The sequence below is a fragment of the Gopherus flavomarginatus genome, chromosome 19, assembly GCF_025201925.1.
Source record: "Gopherus flavomarginatus isolate rGopFla2 chromosome 19, rGopFla2.mat.asm, whole genome shotgun sequence".
NCBI classification, from domain to species: Eukaryota; Metazoa; Chordata; order Testudines; family Testudinidae; genus Gopherus; species Gopherus flavomarginatus.
In genome coordinates, this window is record NC_066635.1 from 21,661,625 (window position 1) to 21,679,739 (window position 18,115).

General features: G+C 47.7%; 1 protein-coding gene across 1 annotated transcript in view; it reads left to right on the plus strand.

The window, feature by feature from the left end:
• LOC127037309 (LHFPL tetraspan subfamily member 7 protein-like) overlaps window positions 1-18,115 on the plus strand; it is a 149,472-nt gene that overhangs the window by 7,984 nt on the left and 123,373 nt on the right. The gene's annotated exons all lie outside the window — the stretch shown is intronic.

Below are 18,115 nucleotides of genomic sequence, written 5' to 3' on the forward strand. Positions count from 1 at the left end.
CTCTCTGATGAGCCTTTGTTCTAAGGAGCAAGGCAGGAGTGTTTCTGTGAGTTGTGGGAGAATGATTAGCCCTGATCTGCCACTAATACTAGGAAAGGCCTCATCTCAAGCAAAGATAATCACAGCCTGCTGGTGAAAAGGGCTGCGCTGGTACCCAATGACAGTGCACTGCATGCTGTCTAATTAAAATTTCATTAAGTCGCTTTGCGTCTCTTGAGGGAGGTCACAGGCCCACCATTGATGTGCTAATGTCTTAGTTTTCCCCTTTCTTTCTCTTCCACCATCATCCATCATCCTCTTAGATAAAACAGCACCATTAGTAACTGCTGTCCTCTGTCCCCAGACACCATGGACCTGGAAAAAAAGCAGCCGCAACTGATGAGCTGTATTATCTGTCTCTTACCTATTCTCTAATAAAAATACATTGTTTGTTGTTGCTTGAATTGGCTTTGGCATTAACCCCTCTCTCATTTGTGCTGAATAACTTGATGAGCTCGAAATCAGGGGAGTTATTCCAATGCAGAGATTGTACAAGGTGTAACTTTGTTTAAAGAGAAGTTTAACTCACTGCGTAAGCAGCTAGTTCTCAAACCCATCCGTCGCTCTGAAGTTACATGGGAAATGTAGCTTTCTGAGAGGAATCCCTCTCTTGATGTGCTGACTGTGCAGGGAGACTTGAAAATACATGTGCCATTATGAACGTGTGAAACAGTTTGGGGAACAGCATGTGCGTGAGGAGCGCTTTCTAAGAACAGTCTCTGAAAGAGTAGCACGTGCTTTACTCTGAAGCTGCTGCTCACCCACGAGCAGCAGGTTCCCCTGGCTCGACAGGGAGCCGGAGCTGGATTCTTTTTTAAAACCAAGCAATTTTGCGTGTCCAGAGTGAGACTGTTTAAAGAGGCCTGATTTTCAGAGGGTCAGTGCAGGGCACAAGTTTGGTCTCAACAGGCCTCAAGTTTGGGCATCCAGAAATCATTAGTCACTTTTGAAAACCTCAGCCCACGTCCATTGAAAGTTGGACTAAGAGCTAATGGGAAGTGAGGGTTTAGGAAAACCTTGAGAGTACCTAAAAGATACACCCTACCTGGAGCTAACCGTATGTATCAACCATGTTCAGGCCCTCCATGTGTCTATTGCCTTGTTCTGGAACAGTCACTGAGGAACGGGTGACTTGTGCCCCTGGAGCAAACCTCACCTTTAATGTGGCACCCACAGGGCCTGATCCTGGGAGCAAATGACTCTACTGGGAGCTGTGGCTAGTTGGCATCTCTAGATTGGGCCCTTAACCCATCATGAAAGAAATCAGGCATGGAGCATTCTTCTGCCTTCTGACATTGCTTGTTACAGCGTGTGCATCAGCCTCTAGCGTAGTGCATGACCAGGCACAGGATGAAATGGTGCCCCCCCCGCCTCGCGCCCCCAAGCACTGATCTTCTGGGGAGAAATGGATTTGCTTATGCTGTAAACTCATGGCCAGGGTTTTGTTCTCCAAAGACACAGGGAAGAGTCAAGTCAGGGGCTCCCTCCAGGGTCTTATCAAACTCCCTTCCCCACCCGCAACTGCTGTTGTTGGAGCATGTAAATGTGAACCAGTCGAGTCCCTCTCTGGGGAACACGTCCTGACGGGGATGGGTAGGATTTTCCTTCGTTTAAAGGGAATGGTTTGACCAGTTTAGAGCAGCTTTTGCCAGTTGCCATGACGTTTGGATAGTATCGGTCGCTTCCTGAGCACTGATTGAAGGTTACTAGCAGACAGTTGCTTTTCAGTTCAGCTGTTTTGGGGGGGGGGGGGCAGGGAGGCGAAAAGTAAAACAGGAAGAAGAAACCTCCCAGATGACTCCAAAAGGAAGGAAATTGCCTCAGGCGTGTCAGGATTCCAGAGGGAAGATGGAGGAGACAGGACAGTATGAGCTTCTCTTCCTCCATTTGACGCTAATGCTGGCCAGATGGCGGAAGTTTGATGCTGAGACTGGGAGCGGGGGAGATATAAATAAGCTGTTAGGTTTATCCACCCACCACCATACACACAGCATCTCCCTCTGCAAAAAAACATCTGGCAGGAGAAGGAAGCATCTGGTATTGCAGTAATCCCAGGCCAAGTCCTGAATGTGACTGCATCACAGTGGTTGTAGCAGCTGAGCTGTTCTCCAGTGGGCTGCATGTACCCCTTCCAGAGCGCCTACTGCTGGATTCTGTTCTGTCTGCATGGATAGCGCTTGCCCATGAGCTCTTCCTTTATATGTCACCCCCAAATCTTCCCCGGCATTTGCTGGAGTATTAACTGTGCGGCGAGGCCGACCACACCATGCAAGCTACAGAGGCTTTGCCTGATCGCCACGAGGACCTGCCTCTAAGGGTGAGAAGGAGCTCTGTCACCACAGCCCTTTCTGCTCTTGGCCTCTGTGCCAGAGCTGCCCACCCGTGGGGGTGATTAGTGCCAATTTTAGGGCTACACCAAGCAGCTAGGGGACTGCAGGGACTTTAGGATCCTCAGATGACTTGGAACCAGCAGGCTAGCGGTAAAGGGGTCTGTATCCCATCTTAGAGCCCCCCGCTCCCAGTACAGTGCAGTGGATCAGCGTACCAGCATTTCAGCTCACAAAGGAATCCATCCACTGACTGGGATTTCCAAATCCAGTGCTGTCATTTGCGCTTTTATCTCTGGGCCGTAATTCACAGAAATATTTGAGGAGGAGCAGGTGACTGATTTTTAAAAGGACTTCTGGCCCGCCCTCCCTCTTCACTGTGATGCAATCGTGTGCACCCCTGACATGGCTACAAGGTGCCTGAGTCACATGATATGCCTGTATCCCCGTCCTGCATCTGAGGAGCAGGGAGAGGGGTTGAAGAGGGGAGAGGCTGCTTGGGGCGGGTGGGAGGGGGTGGGGTTCCTGCGGCAGAGATGGAGATAATGTGGGACATTGTCCATTGCTTTTCAAAGCCAACCTGGCCTCATTAGCAAACAAAGCCCTCAGCCAGGATAAATCCCCCAGGGAGCCATCAGCTGAGCTGACGTTGAATAATTAAACGGAGTTTTCCTCTTTACCAGAAGGAATATGTTCCCTGGCCTGTTAACTAGGGCATCTGGGACAGCAACAAGAGGGGTTTGTGTATCTTGGTATTGACAGCTCAGACGAGGCACGTGAGGAAAATGAGTGTGACTGAGATAGGCCAGGGGTGGGAGGATGGGTCCAGGTGCACTGGGGTTACCCAGGGGCGGAGGGAGTGTGGTGTGACATGGGTACATCAGAATTGTCCAGGTGGAAGGGGGGTGCAGCACTTGGGTTACTCAGGCTGGGGGAGGCAGCTACAGGTGTATCCGGGTTGCCTAGGTTGGGGATAAGGCAGCGGTGCTCAAACTTCATTGCACCGCGACCCCCTTCTGACAACAAACATTACTATAAGACCACAGGAGGAGGGACCGAATCCTGAGTTCTGCTGCCCCGGGCTGGGGGGCCAAAGCCAAACCCCAAGGGCTTCAGCCCTGAGGAGAGGGGGTTGTAACCAGAGCCCTGCCACCCTGGGCTGAAGCTGAAGCCTGAGCCCTGCCACCCTGGGCTGAAGCCCTTGGGCTTCTGCCCCAGGCAGTGGAGCTCAACCTTTGGCTTTGGCCCTGGGCCCCAGCAAGTCTAACACCAACCCTGGTGACCCTGTCACGATCACTCTGGGGTCCCAACCCACAATTTGAGAACTGCTGGGATAAGGGAATGCTGCAGTGTCAGGGCTGGCAGAGCTGAGATGCCCCTTGGCCTTGCAAACATGCGGATTTTTAGTGTTGGTGGTTAATCAGGTGACTGTTTGAAGAGTTGGATATTGGGAGGAAATGAGTCCTGCCATGCCTTGAATGGACCTCAATAGGCCATCTAGACCAGTCCCCTGCATGGAGGCAAGACTAGTATTATCTAGGCCTTCCCTAACATACCAGTGTGCCTCTATCCCTAGCCTAGGCAGCCAACAGTAATTTGTTCCAGTGCTTAACTGCCCTGACAGTTCGAAGCTTTTCCTAATGTCTAACCTAAATCTCCCTTGAAATTTAAGCCCATGACTTCTTGTCCTGTCCTCCATGGTTAAGGAGAACAATTTATCACCCTCCTCTTTATAATAATTGTATATGTATTTGAAGACTGTTACCACGTCCCCCCTCAGTCTTCTCTAGATTTAACAAACCTAGTTTTTTCAGTTTTTCCTTGTAGGTCATGTGTTCTAGACCTTTAATCATTTTTGTTGCTCTCCTCTGGACTTTCTCCAATTTGTCCACATCTTTCCTGAAGTGTGGTGCCGAGAACTGGACACAGTATTTCAGCTGAAGCCTTGTCAGTGCCGAGTAGGATGGAAGAATTACTTCTTGTGTCTTGTTTACAACACTCAGCTAATACATCCCAGAATGTTTGCTTTTTTTTCACAACAGTGTTATATTGTTGACTCTCATTTAGTCTGTGACCCACTATAGCCTTCCTCAGATCGTTTTCTGCAGTACTCCTTCCTAGCTGATTAGAAGCCCAGAGAGATTAAGTGATTTGCCCAGGATCACACAGGAAGTCTGTTGAATAGCTTGGAATTGAACCTAGGTGTCCTGAATCCTATTCCGGAGCCTTAACCCCAAGATCATCCTGCCGCACGATCATGGCCTCTTGTTACCAGGATGGCTGGGAATTCCACCTCCACAGAACCTTGGCAAAGGGGGTGACGTCCGTGGTCCAGACCAGAGAACAGGAAGTGATAGTGACTTTTGAGATTGGTTAACACAACAAAGTAAAGCCTTTTTTTGATGCTGTGACTATTTTCCTTCTATGCAAACCACGATGACAATCACAGGCTGTGAAAGTGCTGCTTGTTAATTTGACTTCCCAGGGAAATCAGTGTATTTCTTCCCCCTATCCCCCTCCCCACAAAAAAAAAAAAAAGCTCACGAGAGGCTGCTCTGCCAGGCTGCTGTGGCTGGCATATTGGAGGAGGCCAGGGAGGCGGAGCCTGCATGTTTTGGCACCTGTGTACCTTTACCTGGCAGTGACTCTCGGCCCAGAATGGGGTGGGGGTGCGGAGGTGATGCTCTCTGCACCTGGGCAGAACACAGGTTCTTGTAACCACTGCCTTTGCAGCCTAGCCACGTGCCCACGAGCGGGGCTGTCCTGCGCTGGGGCAGCGGGAAGCCCACAGCACATTGCCCTGGTATTCTGCTCCCTCTTTCACCCCACTGAGATGCACCAAGCTGATCGTTTCTCACCCTCTTTGCTTACAACAGTGTGGATACTTTTGCAGCAGAGAGGATTGATTTAAATCAGGAGACACAAGGCGGGTGAGGTCATATCTTTTACTGGACCAATTTCTAATCAAGGCAATTTCAATCACCAACTTGAAAGCCTTGATGTAAACCGTCAATTTTAATCAGCTTTTCCATTTGTACTTCAAGTATTTTCTAACTGAAGGTGCAGCCTCATTGGTTGATATAACCATTGTTTCCGTGGTGGGCAGAGTCATAATTGTTCATAGTTTGAGAACTGAGCCAATCACAGCTCAGGTAGGGAGACATTATAAAATAGGGGACCCCCCCAGGTGGGCTCAGTGGATGATCCTGATGAGACACATGCTGGTGTCTCCTGGAGTCAGATTGGGTCCCAACACCTGTGATGACTTAGCCAATCTCTTGCCCATGGTAGCCCAGCTCCTCGGTCCCTCACAGATTAAGCCCTTACTACAGAACATGACCCATTGTGCCATATTTATAAAGCTTGACCTCAAAAGTTAGATGTTTTCCCCTGATTCTCTCTTTATATAGGAAAACAACCTTTAACTCAAAGTTTTTCATAGAGGCTCATGGATTCAGCATATTTATTTTTTATTTAAATGTTTTAAGAGATTATAAGAAGTTTAGGCCTTAACATATTTTGAATTAAATTCAGATTTCATTTTAAACAGGTTTATTTAAAGAAAAATGTATTATAATTTAAATAACAAAATAAAAAATCTGATTATTTTGATTCTGTCCAAAAAATCATCCGTTTTTATCCACCCTGCTATGAAGCCTTTAATTTCAACATTCAATTAGCACCCATTCAACCCCTGCCTGCTGGGAGTGATGATTATTCTCTCTGTCAGGTGCCTGGCAATGAGCCCAGCATCTAAAGCCACACTAACGAGGTTGGTCTCAGCAGGACCTAGATGTTAACATCTGGATTATTTCCCTGGCATCAGTTCTGGGCCTGGCCTCTTTGCCTGCTAGGTGTTTGCAGTGGGTAAAGGCTTCTCTTAGGGTTCATTTTTTCTGCACATTCATTTTTGACAACACAAGGTCTTGGTGAGGGATGCGAGGCCTGAAGGAGGTTAAACAAGAATCTCCTTTGCTCAGTTTCATTCCCAAGGCTTAATCCTCATTTTTAGGGCTCAGAACAGTTCTTTGTTGTCATGCAGTTTCTGCCCTGACTTTTCCTGCTGCGCATCCCAAAGGGGAGTCCTGCTTCCTCAGTCTACTTCTGCAGTTGGGACAACATCTGGGTAACATTGGGTGCTGTACCTCCAAAACCTTTGAGAGACCCTCCTTTCTCCCCACCCCCATCACTGATTCTGTTAGGCAGTTTTGTGACCCAAGGTCCTGAAAGCTCTTCAAACCCGGAGCCCGCAGTGTGTGTACCTCGCCAGTGGATGTATGGCGGCTGGATAAAGAGACAGCCAGTTGTACCCCTGGTGAAGCAGGTGTATCAGCCCACAGCCACGTGGTCTCAGAGCGGAGCTCTACATGTCCAGTGTCTCCCCTTTCAGGCCATCTCCCTCTCCTGCCGCGACCCCTAACTTGCAGAGCCAATGGCTCTGCGTTTACTCGGCTGCTGTCCACTCCCAGCAGGCTTGTTCCACATGTAGAGATGAGGCTTTGCCTGTTTCCTCTGCTCCAAACAGGAATCTCTCTTCACCAGCCAAAGGCTGCTCAGAACGCTGCTGCGAGGACCCCAACCGAAACCCTTGGGTCCCCCGTCAGCACTTCCTCCTATGGCTGATTTATTTTGTAATAAGGTTAGCGGTAGGCAAAGCCTTAGTAACATCGATTAAAAATCAACTCTGATGGCACCAAGGCATGGCAGACAGATAATTAGAGGAATGTGGCTGGAAGCCTCCTGGGTTGTGTCCATTTCTCCTGAGTCAGGGAAAATAAAACCTTTTGTACGAAGACTCTAGTGCACCTCATAGATGCCGGCTCTATCCCCAGGGGTTGGAAGGCAGGAATTGGGAAATGATGCAGCAGGGGCATAATTCACAGGGCAACCATGGCCTGTCTCCAGTGGCGAGGGCATCCTGACCAGTGAGAACTTGGGGAAGGTTAACTCACCTCCCTGCTAAGCATCCTAATGAATGAACTACTTTCTGCAAGGGAGCACAGCTCAGAGGAGACAACGCAGCCAACTGCAGCAAGCACCCATAAATCCCAGAGCTGGCGGTTGCAGCCAGATTGATGTATAGACCTGGGAGCATATACCTCTTCCTGGCTGGGAAAGTTCTCAGAGAACTCTTGGGATTCAACCTGGGGAGGAATTCTGGGGAAAGGGCGGTTGTCACCTCTGCAGCACCGTGATGCCAGAGACCTTGGGTGTCAAACCCCAGTCCACAGGACTCTTAGGAGCCAATCAGTTCCAGCCCCACCCTGTGACCTGTTAACAGGTGTCAGAGTGCTCTGTATCTGCCCCTTTCTAGCTCCTAGGCAGCCTGCAGACATAACGCCACGGTGCACATGGCTGCTCACTGCTGGGCCAGAGGGCTGGGCTGCCCTTTCTCATGTTCCTGAGTTGGTGCCTAGAAGTAGCGTGCTACCCACAGGGCTCCATATGCCTCCCTGGAATTGCTAAGTGGGGCCGCTCCACAGTTCAGAAGCAGATGCCCCACATGGTCCTTCCTCCCTGTTACTTGGCATCTATTCAGATATCTAATGTTCCAAGCAGCGACTTTATTTGTGTTTGGAGAATGATCTCCAGTCTCCCGCGGGAGATTCCTCTGCACTCTCCAGCACTTAGGGCCCAATTCTGAGCACCTGCAATTCCTATCGACTGGACTGGGAATCTGACTAAGGACAAATTTGACTCATCAGCTCGTGTCTCTGGTTTTGATTAGGTTCAGACTTTGCGTCACCAAGATCTGTGCTGCCCCTTGGCCAGGAATCAGATGGCTGCAGCTGCCCTGTATGGTTCTTGGACCTGGCTGACAATTTTCCAGCAGAACATTTTCTCCATCAGAAAATGACATTTTGTTGTGGGGGGGAAACAATGGAAAAGGCGTTTTGCTAAGGCTGAAAGATTCTGTTTCGACTTTTTCAGAGCAGAACTTTTCAGGGTTTGTTTTAGACATTTCTTTTATAAAAAAATTGAAAGTGTCAAAACCAAAATTTAATTTTTATTTTTTTTTGGAAATTTTGTTTTGTTGGAAACCTAGAAATTCTTTGTTTTCTCTTTGATTCAGAATGAAACAGGTTTTGAAATTGCAGAATTTCCCGCAAAATGGAAGTTCCAGCTCCTGCACACCTCTAATTGTTACAATTAATGTGAGCCTAATCTCTGTAGCTCCTTTGGTAGCTGAATAGAGATAAAGATCTGCTGCAATCAGTCAGCTCACCTGATGGTTGCAAGGGCGGGACAGCTAGGAGGCTACATCCTAAAGCAGCCATTGGTCACAAAGCTAGCTGCATCTCAAGGAGAAAGAAGGGTCCTAGCCGGCATATCTTTCGGGGTTGGGGGGTGTCAGCTGTTTCACTTGGAGGTACCTGACAAAGGCAAAAGTGTAACTCTGTCCCAATGCTGCAGAAAAATAGTCATGATTTTTTATGAAAAATTAAACAAATTTTGAAATGTTTTTTCTGCTGGTTTTTAAAAAAAAAAACAATTTTCATGGAAACTTTCAGTTTTAAAATTGTTTTGTTTTTGCGGGGGGAAGTTTCCCTTCTCTGGTTTTCCTTTTTCCATTTTGACACTGGAAAGGGAGGAGACTAAAAAACAAGGAAAGAAAGACGCAACTCTGAACAATTTGTTTCAAGGTGACTTAAAAAAAAGAAAATTTTTGCAAAAAGTGAGACATTTTTTCACAAAAATTTTGTTTTTTGTGAAATATTTTTGACCATCTCTGCTTTGCAGTGTCCATCTGACCATCTGTCCTCACACTAGACCAAGGCTCCGCAGATGTCTTCTGGCTCAATAGGGGATCAGAGAAAAGAGCTGCTCTGGAAATACTAGTATCTGTGACCTTCCCTCTTTTTTTCTTTATTACCCCCTGGCTTTATTTTATAATGAATTAATTTTGCATGCTCTGCTTACCCCCTGGCTCGCTGGGATTCTGATTAGTTTACTGACAGTGAGATGGTGTCAGCTCCAACCTTTATGAAGAACAGTCCCCTGTCAAGTGTGATCACATCTTAGGGAAGGAGCGCATGTCTCTTACTAAAGAAAGAACAGCAAACCAGTAGTGAAGGGGCTGGTTCAGAGGGCACAGAGAGGAAAGGTACTGAATGGAGGAGTAGAGGGGGGAAGATTTGCACTGGGTGGAAACTACTAGGCCATGTTTTAAAGAGAAGCCTTGGAAATGTGTATCTGTAACCCTTCTGCTGGGCGAAGCCAGCAGCAGCCAGGGCCGGGTTCAATATCTAGTGGTTCCTTTCCATCAATATAACACAGAACCGGCTCGAGCCCCCACCCAGTAACCTGGGAAAATTACACACCACCTCGGGCCCTCTGAGAGACAATACTTCCCCTCTTGCAAGCACAGAGTCTGAGTGTAGAAAAGAAACTTAATAAAAAGAGGGAAGTAACTTGGCATTAATTTGGGAAAACACCACAAACAGGGCTCATAAACATAAACCACGAGTGAAAGACCCACCCCAAGTAAATTGAGCAGTGTCCTTTCCCCCTCAGGTTCTTAAATCCAGCAACCCAAAGGTCCCTTTAGCATGCCCATCCCTTCTGCACACCCCATTCACAGCTGCTGTCCTTGGTCAGTGCAGACCCAGAGTTCAGAGGTGCATCTGCAGAGTTCACCTCCCAGCCTGTGTGGAGGGAGGGGGTGAAGAGGCACCTGACTCGCTCTGCTGCTCAAGCACTCACTTGTTGCCCCTCTCTGTGGGGCTCTGCTCTTTCCCTCTCTGCCAGCCACCCTGCTGGCCGCTTGTCACACCTCTTCACCGGCCACTCTGCCGGCTGCTCATTGCTCCTCTCCGCCAGCCGCCTTCCTGGTTGCATGCTGCACCTCTCCACCAGCCGCCCTCCTGATGGCATGCTGCACCTCCCTGCCTCACAAACCACTCATTCGCCAGCTGTCAGTCACCTTCTGCTGCCACCGGCCTCTCTGCTGTGACCTCTGCACATCAGTCTCTCAGCAATTTTCAGCTCTTTGCAGTCTGGGCAGAAACAGAGCCCCACCTCAAGTGATTTCAGCACTCAGTGATTTTTAGTTCTTAGCAGAAACACAGTCCCACCACAACTGATTTTTAGCTCTGATTGAGCATTAATCTCCTTCCTTAGAGGTTTTTAAGGTCAGGCTTGACAAAGCCCTGGCTGAGATGATTTAGCCGTGGATTGGTCCTGTTTGGAGCAGGGGGTTGGACGAGATGATCTCCTGAGGTCCCTTCCAACCCTGATATTCTATGATTAAAATAACAAAGAGGCTCCTAATGAAGCCCATTTAGCTCTTTCTTTAAACAGTGGGAAAGAACAGGTTAAATCAGTGCAGGAAGGATCCTTGTATGTGTAGTCTCCTAGATGGGACATCTGTCCCCACTTCTTTTACTTTCACAGATTTTTAATTTTTTGGGGAGGTATTTTGCGTGAAGTGGAGTCTGCAGCCGATTTATTGTTTAATGACTAGAGTGGCTGCAGCCTGCATGTCAGACCCCAAAGGTAATCGAATAATTGATATAGGATTGTTGTTAATCAGACTATATTATGCTACATAAAAGCATATTTACAGCTCCACAGAGGGACTATTAATTTGTTTGGGGATAAACAATTAATCTCCCTGGGAGCGGGCACAGAAAATACGACGTTTTAATGTCTTTTAACAGTGGCAGACAAATAACTCAAATAGCTTCTGAGCGCAGGATTTCAGAGATCAATAGTGACCAGGAGAGGGGAAGGGCTGCTCTCAGGAGCGTCGCTGCGTCTTTCACCTGCTGTATCATAAACAAGCAGGAGGTGAAGATGCTGGCACAGCCCTCTCCCTTAGCATGGTGGAGAAGGAGACATGGTTGCATTGGAGGATTCACAGAACTGATTTTAAAAATAGTGGCTGTATAAACACGGGATAGTGTTTGGCCTTAATCTGCAGCTGCCCTGATACTACGACAAGAGGTCCGTTTAAATCCTTGCAATGACTGAACAGTGCGGCTGGGGAAGGCAGAGTTAAACTGCAGGAGAAAAGGCCAGTGGACAGGTCACTGAACTGGGAATTGGGGCACCTGCTTTCTGTCCCCAGCTCTGCCACTGACCTGCTGTGGGACCTTGGTTTAGTCCAGGCGTTCGCACCCTTTCAGAAGTTCTGTGCTGAGTCTTCATTTATTCACTCTGATTTAAGGTTTGCGTGCCAGTCATATATTTTAATGTTTTTAGAAGGTCTCTTTCTATAAATCTATAATATACAACTAAATTATTGTCGTATTAAAGTAAATAAGGTTTTTAAAATGTTTAAGAAGCTTCATTTAAAATTAAATTAAAATGCAGAGCCCCCCCGGACTAGTGGCCAGGACCCGGGCAGTGTAAGTACCCCTGAAAATCAGCTCGCGTGCCACCTTCGGCACGCGTGCCATAGGTTGCCTACCCCTGGGCTAATCACTTTTCTGTGTGCATGTTTTTCGACTCATCCTTTGTCTGGCTTGTTCATTTAGGCTGTCAGCTGTTTGGGGTAGGGACTCTCTTTCTTTGGTGATACATACTGTGCCCTACGCAGTGGCAGGGCATTGCCATTCATCTGCTTCGAGGCACTATTTTAATGCCAATTTTTTTAAATAAGGAAAAATTGATAGAGAGGGGTATCGAAAGGGCCCTCAGGATTCCAGGCAGGACCCATCAAAGTGATTCGTGGTGCTCTGTATTTTTTTTGTTTAGGTGCCTAGCTCTGAAGATTTTGGCCAGCATGCTCAAGAGCCATCTAGAGTCAGAAAGGCGACTCTGCCTGTGACCTTGTGGGGTCCCCTGTTTGTTCTTCTCTGTTGATCCGGTTTCAAATGGTCTCCATTGATAGAAGTTTGAAGACTATTTTTCAAGCTGCCTGTCTGCCCCTGACTTCCCCTGTCCTGCAGCTGGAGCCTTGCTGACTCTCGGAATGATGCGGGAGGCAGAACAGAAGCTGGCTCAGTGCCCCCAAGCTGCCTGTGCTCCTGCAGGGCTATCGAAAGCAAAAAAATCTGTTTTTGTCAGTAAAATGAGCCGATGTGACAGGAATACCTGCTGGGAGCAGATCTGTTGGGTTGCCAGGTGCCATTTCTACATAGTCATTTTTCTGATGGTAGCCGTACTTTATCATGTGATTAATGGCCCTTTTCCTGAAATTCACTGAGCTGGATTTTCACAAACAGCCTTGATAAATCACGTTTGTTTTTCTTTGTCTATTTTTGGTACCAGCCCTTCAACTGTGTTCTGTTTCCTGAATCCTTTCCTTTGGCACTGAGGATGATACAGCCACAAACAGAGAGGGACAGGCCAAATCTCCCCAGACGAAGGACATGATTTCTAGCCAGTAGTATTTAATATCTTTCCTTTCTTATCTTTTCCCCCTACTCTTTCTGACTTTTCTTTGAATGCAGTTTGTTGGTCTAGTGGTGCAATTCTGGTTTAGGGCGTGAGACATCCTGGGTTGAAATCCTGGACCAGCCCATGCAAAGGCCAGGAATATAACAGAACCTTTTTCTTTCCAACAAGAATGTCAGTGTTATGACAGTTAACACTAACACATTCTGGAAAGGAAATTAAACCTTGTGCTTCAGGGCTCAAGACAATCTCTAATGATCAGAGACCAGAATGAGATCTAGTGAGGGGGGACAGATTATCCCACATCTTATGAGGTGGGGTTCTTTTCTTGCATGGGCACTGTTAGATACAGAATATTGGAATAAATGGATTTGATCCAGTGTGGCAGATCCTATGTTCCCAAACTGCCCCTTCAAATCAAAGCCATTGGTGAACCTATACAGGGAATTAACTTCTTATTCTCCTGATCAGGTCTGTTGTACAATACACAGGGTAGTAATTTATTCATTTGTTTTATGCATGGGGCTGTTTCCCCTCCCCACCCTAATCTAAGTTCCATCAAGATGCTCAGGGAAAGTTTGAATACATGGAAACAAACCAGAAGAGTGGAAAATCCAGGACCCCGCATGGGGATTCTCCCACTGGGTATCTAGGACAGAAGGCTGCCTTTTGGCCTGCTAAACCCAGGGTTGTGAGTTCAATCCTTGAGGGGGCCACTTAGAGATTTGGGGCAAAATCAGTACTTGGTCCTGCTAGTGAAGGCAGGGGGCTGGACTCGATGACCTTTTGGGGTCCCTTCCAGTTCTAAGAGATAGGTATATCTCCATATATTACTTTTATTATTAACTAGTTAGTATTCATATTGCTCTTTCCATCTTCTGTGCACTTTGTAGGTAGTAGCCAGTCCTTGCAACTTGCCAGCGAGGAGGGAAGAGTGATCTCCGTTTCACAGAGGGCAGAGTTTTATGTGTGCGTCTCTGTCTAGGTATCAAGGGGTTGGATTTCTTTGCCTGGTATGCTGAAGAACATTTTAGCATCTCTGCTGATGAACTGCCTACCAGAATGTCTTTAGATGAGTAACAGGTGCTTAAAGCAGCTTCTGAAAGAACTTTTGATCTCCTTCTCCCTTAGGCCAAGATGCTGAGCCCAGCTCATTCATCGCAGCTCAGGGCTGCTTACAGAAGGCCAGGGGTAAAGTGTCAGCGAGGTAGTTTGTTCTTTCAATCCCTCGCAGGTTTCAGTTCAGCACAGGGGCAGGGTGCTTGGCCAGTGGGCGGTTTGCTGTCATGTGAGAGGCTGCATTCTGAAGCTCCAAGCCTGAAATTCTCCTATTCTCTCACCTAAACAGAGAGGAATGCAGAAAGCTCCATGACACTAAGTATCCTTAAGGGATGCCAGTACTTTGTTGCATGAACCCTTGGCTTTCTTACACACACAGCTTTGCTCCGCTAGTGTAGGCCTCCAGCTGCTTTGCTTGCTTCTGTCGTGATCTTTGCTCTGAGCCATCAGTCAAGCCAGGCTGGAATTCAACTGCCAGAACCAGATTTCTATGTCACGGGAACCTCCTATCCTGAGGGGAACCGGGGTTCAGTTCTGGGGCAATGCCAAGATGAAAGTACAGGGGGGAAGCACTCACACCACTTCTGCTTTGCACAGCTGACATTGGGCCACCATGTGTTGTGCAGACTGCACACACCATTACTCTCCTCAGATGCCGAGAAGGCTAAATTGCACATTTGTGCAGGTTCTAATACCTGTGGCTTCATTGGGAAGCAGCCTATTCATCTTTCAGTGATGAAGCAATATCCCCCTTTGCAGTAAAGTAGATATCTGTCACCGGGCTAATACAATAACGGTGTCTAAAGCCTATCCATCTTGCTGCCCTGGCCTGTCATCTCCACTCAGCATTTAATAAGTCCCATGTGATGAATATATCCCTTTTGAGGGCTAACTATTATTAAGCGATGGTTGAGAACTTGATGATAGACTGCAACAGTTTGGGCTCTCTTTGGATGCAGAGCATCTCCAGGGGGTTGTGCGACTGCAAGAAAGGTGACCTGTGCAAGCCGCAAGGGTTTGTTCTCCGAGGTCTTACACATACACACCAGGGTGTGTGTTGGGCAGTACCGTGCCCGTGGTGGTCTGCTCTGCCAGCCCTCTGCATGAGGAACGAGTTGTAGCTTTATTTATAGCATCATGCTCTTGAAGAGCAGCTTGGTGACCTTGCAGAAGCCGTGTATTTAGAAGCAAGTCAGCTTCTTTCCTGCTGGGTCTTTTCCTCTTCACCTTTCAGGCTTTTTCATGCTAACAGGATCTGCGTGGTGAAGGCGTTCTGCTCGTATTGCTTTCTCTGCACCTGAGGCCATAACTCTCCACCTGTGGCATTACAATAGGGCTGACGTGGACCTGAGGATGATGTCACAAACAAGATTATGAGTCCTTCTGGTGGGGGAAATGAACAGCAGGAGCTGACTAATTCTGAGAGAAATCCTGTTTGCAGGCAAAGATCCTTCGCCATGAAGGGTGAGGAATAGAGGAAATATATACTGGTCAGGCAGGGTTGTTTCCTCATGGAGGAGGAAACCTACTGTGACAGACCCAGGCCAGTGGGGTGCAGGAGTCTGGTAGAGGGCAAATATACTGGTCACTGGGTGAGTAGTTTTCTGTTCCCTGAGTGACCGGAGCAGGGTCTGCACTAGAGTAGTCAAGAACTTGCTAGAACCAATTAAGGCAGACAGGTTGATTAGAACACCTGCAGCCAATCAAGGCAGGCTAATCAGGGCACCTGGGTTTTAAAAGGAGCTCTCTCCAGTCAGATGGAGAGGAGCCAGAGGAGAGGAAGTGCGTGTGAGGAGCTGGGAGCGAGAGGGTGTGCTGCTGGAGGACTAAGGAGTACAACCGTTATCAGACACCAGGAGGAAGGTCCTGTGGTGAGGATAAAGAAGGTGTTTGGAGGAGGCCATGGGGAAGTAGCCCAGGGAGTTGTAACAGCTGCAAGACAGCTACAAGAGGCACTCTAGACAGCTGCAATCCACAGGGCCATGGACTGGAACCCAGAGTAGAGGGCGGGCCGGGGTTCCCCCCAAACCTCCCAACTCCTGATCAGACTCTGGAGGAGTTGATCCAGACTGTGGGGGAGATCACTGAGGTGAGCAAATCTGCCAATAAGCGCAAGACCCACCAAGGTAGAGGAGGAACTTTGTCACACTACCTATAAACTGTATTGGGGGATATCTTCAGGGAAACAAAACTCCCCAGTGTCAATGCACTGACTTTCCTGGAATTACACCACAGGAATGGCTTTGGCCCAACATTTTGGTCAAAGATTTCTTGTTGGATGCTCACTGGGTCTGATCCTATCACCCTTCTTCATGTGACTCATCTGCGGTCCTGCGGAGACCTATGTCAACGGATGCCGATCTCTAAGTGTTTATCATTTGCTGCAGTGAGAAGGGCTTTTCTGAGGCAGAATGTGTGACCCTCTGGCTGGTCTGTAGGTTGCTGCGTGCATAGCTGGTGATGATGGTGGGGTCTTGAGGTGGGCCTGTTGTTCTGTCATTGAGAACAGTTACAAGCGTCCAGTTTTTGAAACAACATCCCAGTCAAGAGATCCTCAGGTCCCACCCTTGGATGCTATAACTGGCATAAAAAAGTCACATACATGCTGAAGGGTGAATATAAGCACCCAAAAAAGTGTCCATACTTCCCAGCTGGACTCCCCCGTCAGCACGATGCTGAACTAGACAGTCACAGCTAGGGTAGTGCAGAGGCTGGGTTGGAGACCTGTGGTTCTGGAGCTGATGATGCCAGTTGGGCAGGAAGGAACCTGCACATGTCAGGGAGGGCTGCTTATCTGTGAGTCAGAGCTGGGGCTGCTGTGCAGCGCGAGGAGATTACGATAAGGCTCAGATCAAAAAGAAATGAAAATGATTGTATGTGAAGCTTCTGACTTTAATACCAGGGAAGTGATTAGCCAATTGGTTAGCAGTCTGAATGCACTTTAGAGGGTAAAGGCATTTGTGTATTTAATCTCAGATTGGAAAGGAGTCAGGTCAGAAGCAAGCTCCATGGATGGCTTCTGCACACCAAGAGCCGCCTTGCATACCGCTGTACCCATTGACGGGCATCCCTTGTTCTCAGCCACGTCTCCCAGCACTCAAACACTGCGTCTGATCTGTGTGCCCCCAAAGATGGCCCAGAAGAGACTAATGTTTACACAGGCAGATTCTGGCCCTCAGACAGTGATGCTCCATGTTGCTCCTCCTTGGCTTGCTCCCTACCATAAGGTGAGACCACTTCAGAAAGGCAACTCTCAGGTGAGACCACTTCAGAAAGGCTTCTATTGATTTGGCTACTTCCACCTCAGTATAGCATTCAACCAGGTGGGGCCTCTCCCAGCTCTGCACACGCAGCGGCTGGGAATGCTCCCCCCACGGACAAGGGTGCTTCTCTAATTCCTGGCTATTGCAACATGCTGGATGCATGCAACCTCACCAATGTGATCTTGCAGTCACATTTATCATTGAGAGCCTCTTTATTCCTCATTCCCTTCAGACACCTGGGAAGGTGCCTTGCCTTCTATTTAATTATGCTTTTGCAATGCTGTTTTCCACACAGATCAGAGTGAATTTCCTCGCCCAATTACACACTAATTTACACCAAATAAACCCCCTGAGCAAGGTGGTGGCTCACCTTCTCTTCTATACATAATTCATCAAGTGAACAGAGGTGCCAGGCAGACAACATGTTATTAATAGCTGGCACGCACATGTCCCAGCATTTCCAAGGATAATTTCATCTCTGATCTGCCATGTTGATGTATTATTTACTGGCAAGAAGTGAGAAAATTATTCTTTTTTCCCCGAAGCACCACTGCTCCGCTGCAGCGCTCCCTAAGGGAGCCGCAGTTCCATTTAATTGGGGCCCTGCCTGGCTGACTTCTCAAGCGTACCCGTGGCTGCATGCTCACAGCCACTTGTTGCTTTGTCTTTTAACTAAATGAACCAATTTCCATGTAATGCTGCTGATACCCACCTTTCCTCTGGTGTAACAGCTTAATTGTTTGGCTGCAGCAGCATCGGCTCGAGATTATTTTATCTGGTGTGTAACGAGCTTTCTTTAATAGCTGCCATAGAGAGGGTGTGTGTGGGGAGATGTTCTTCAATTTTGCATGCTCTTCCCCAGTATATAGCATGGATATTGCCTGCCACATAGGCAGTATTATGGATCTATTGTGTATTTTTTGTCATGAATATACATGACCTTTCCAGTCAAGTATTAACAAATCTTATTCGTAACCTTTGAAAGACCTTTTTTGGTTTGAGTATCCGTTTATTATCTGTGTAGTTTGGTTTGATTCCAGAAATGGTAACTGTGCATTATAAAATTTACTTGATATGGGTAAAAGA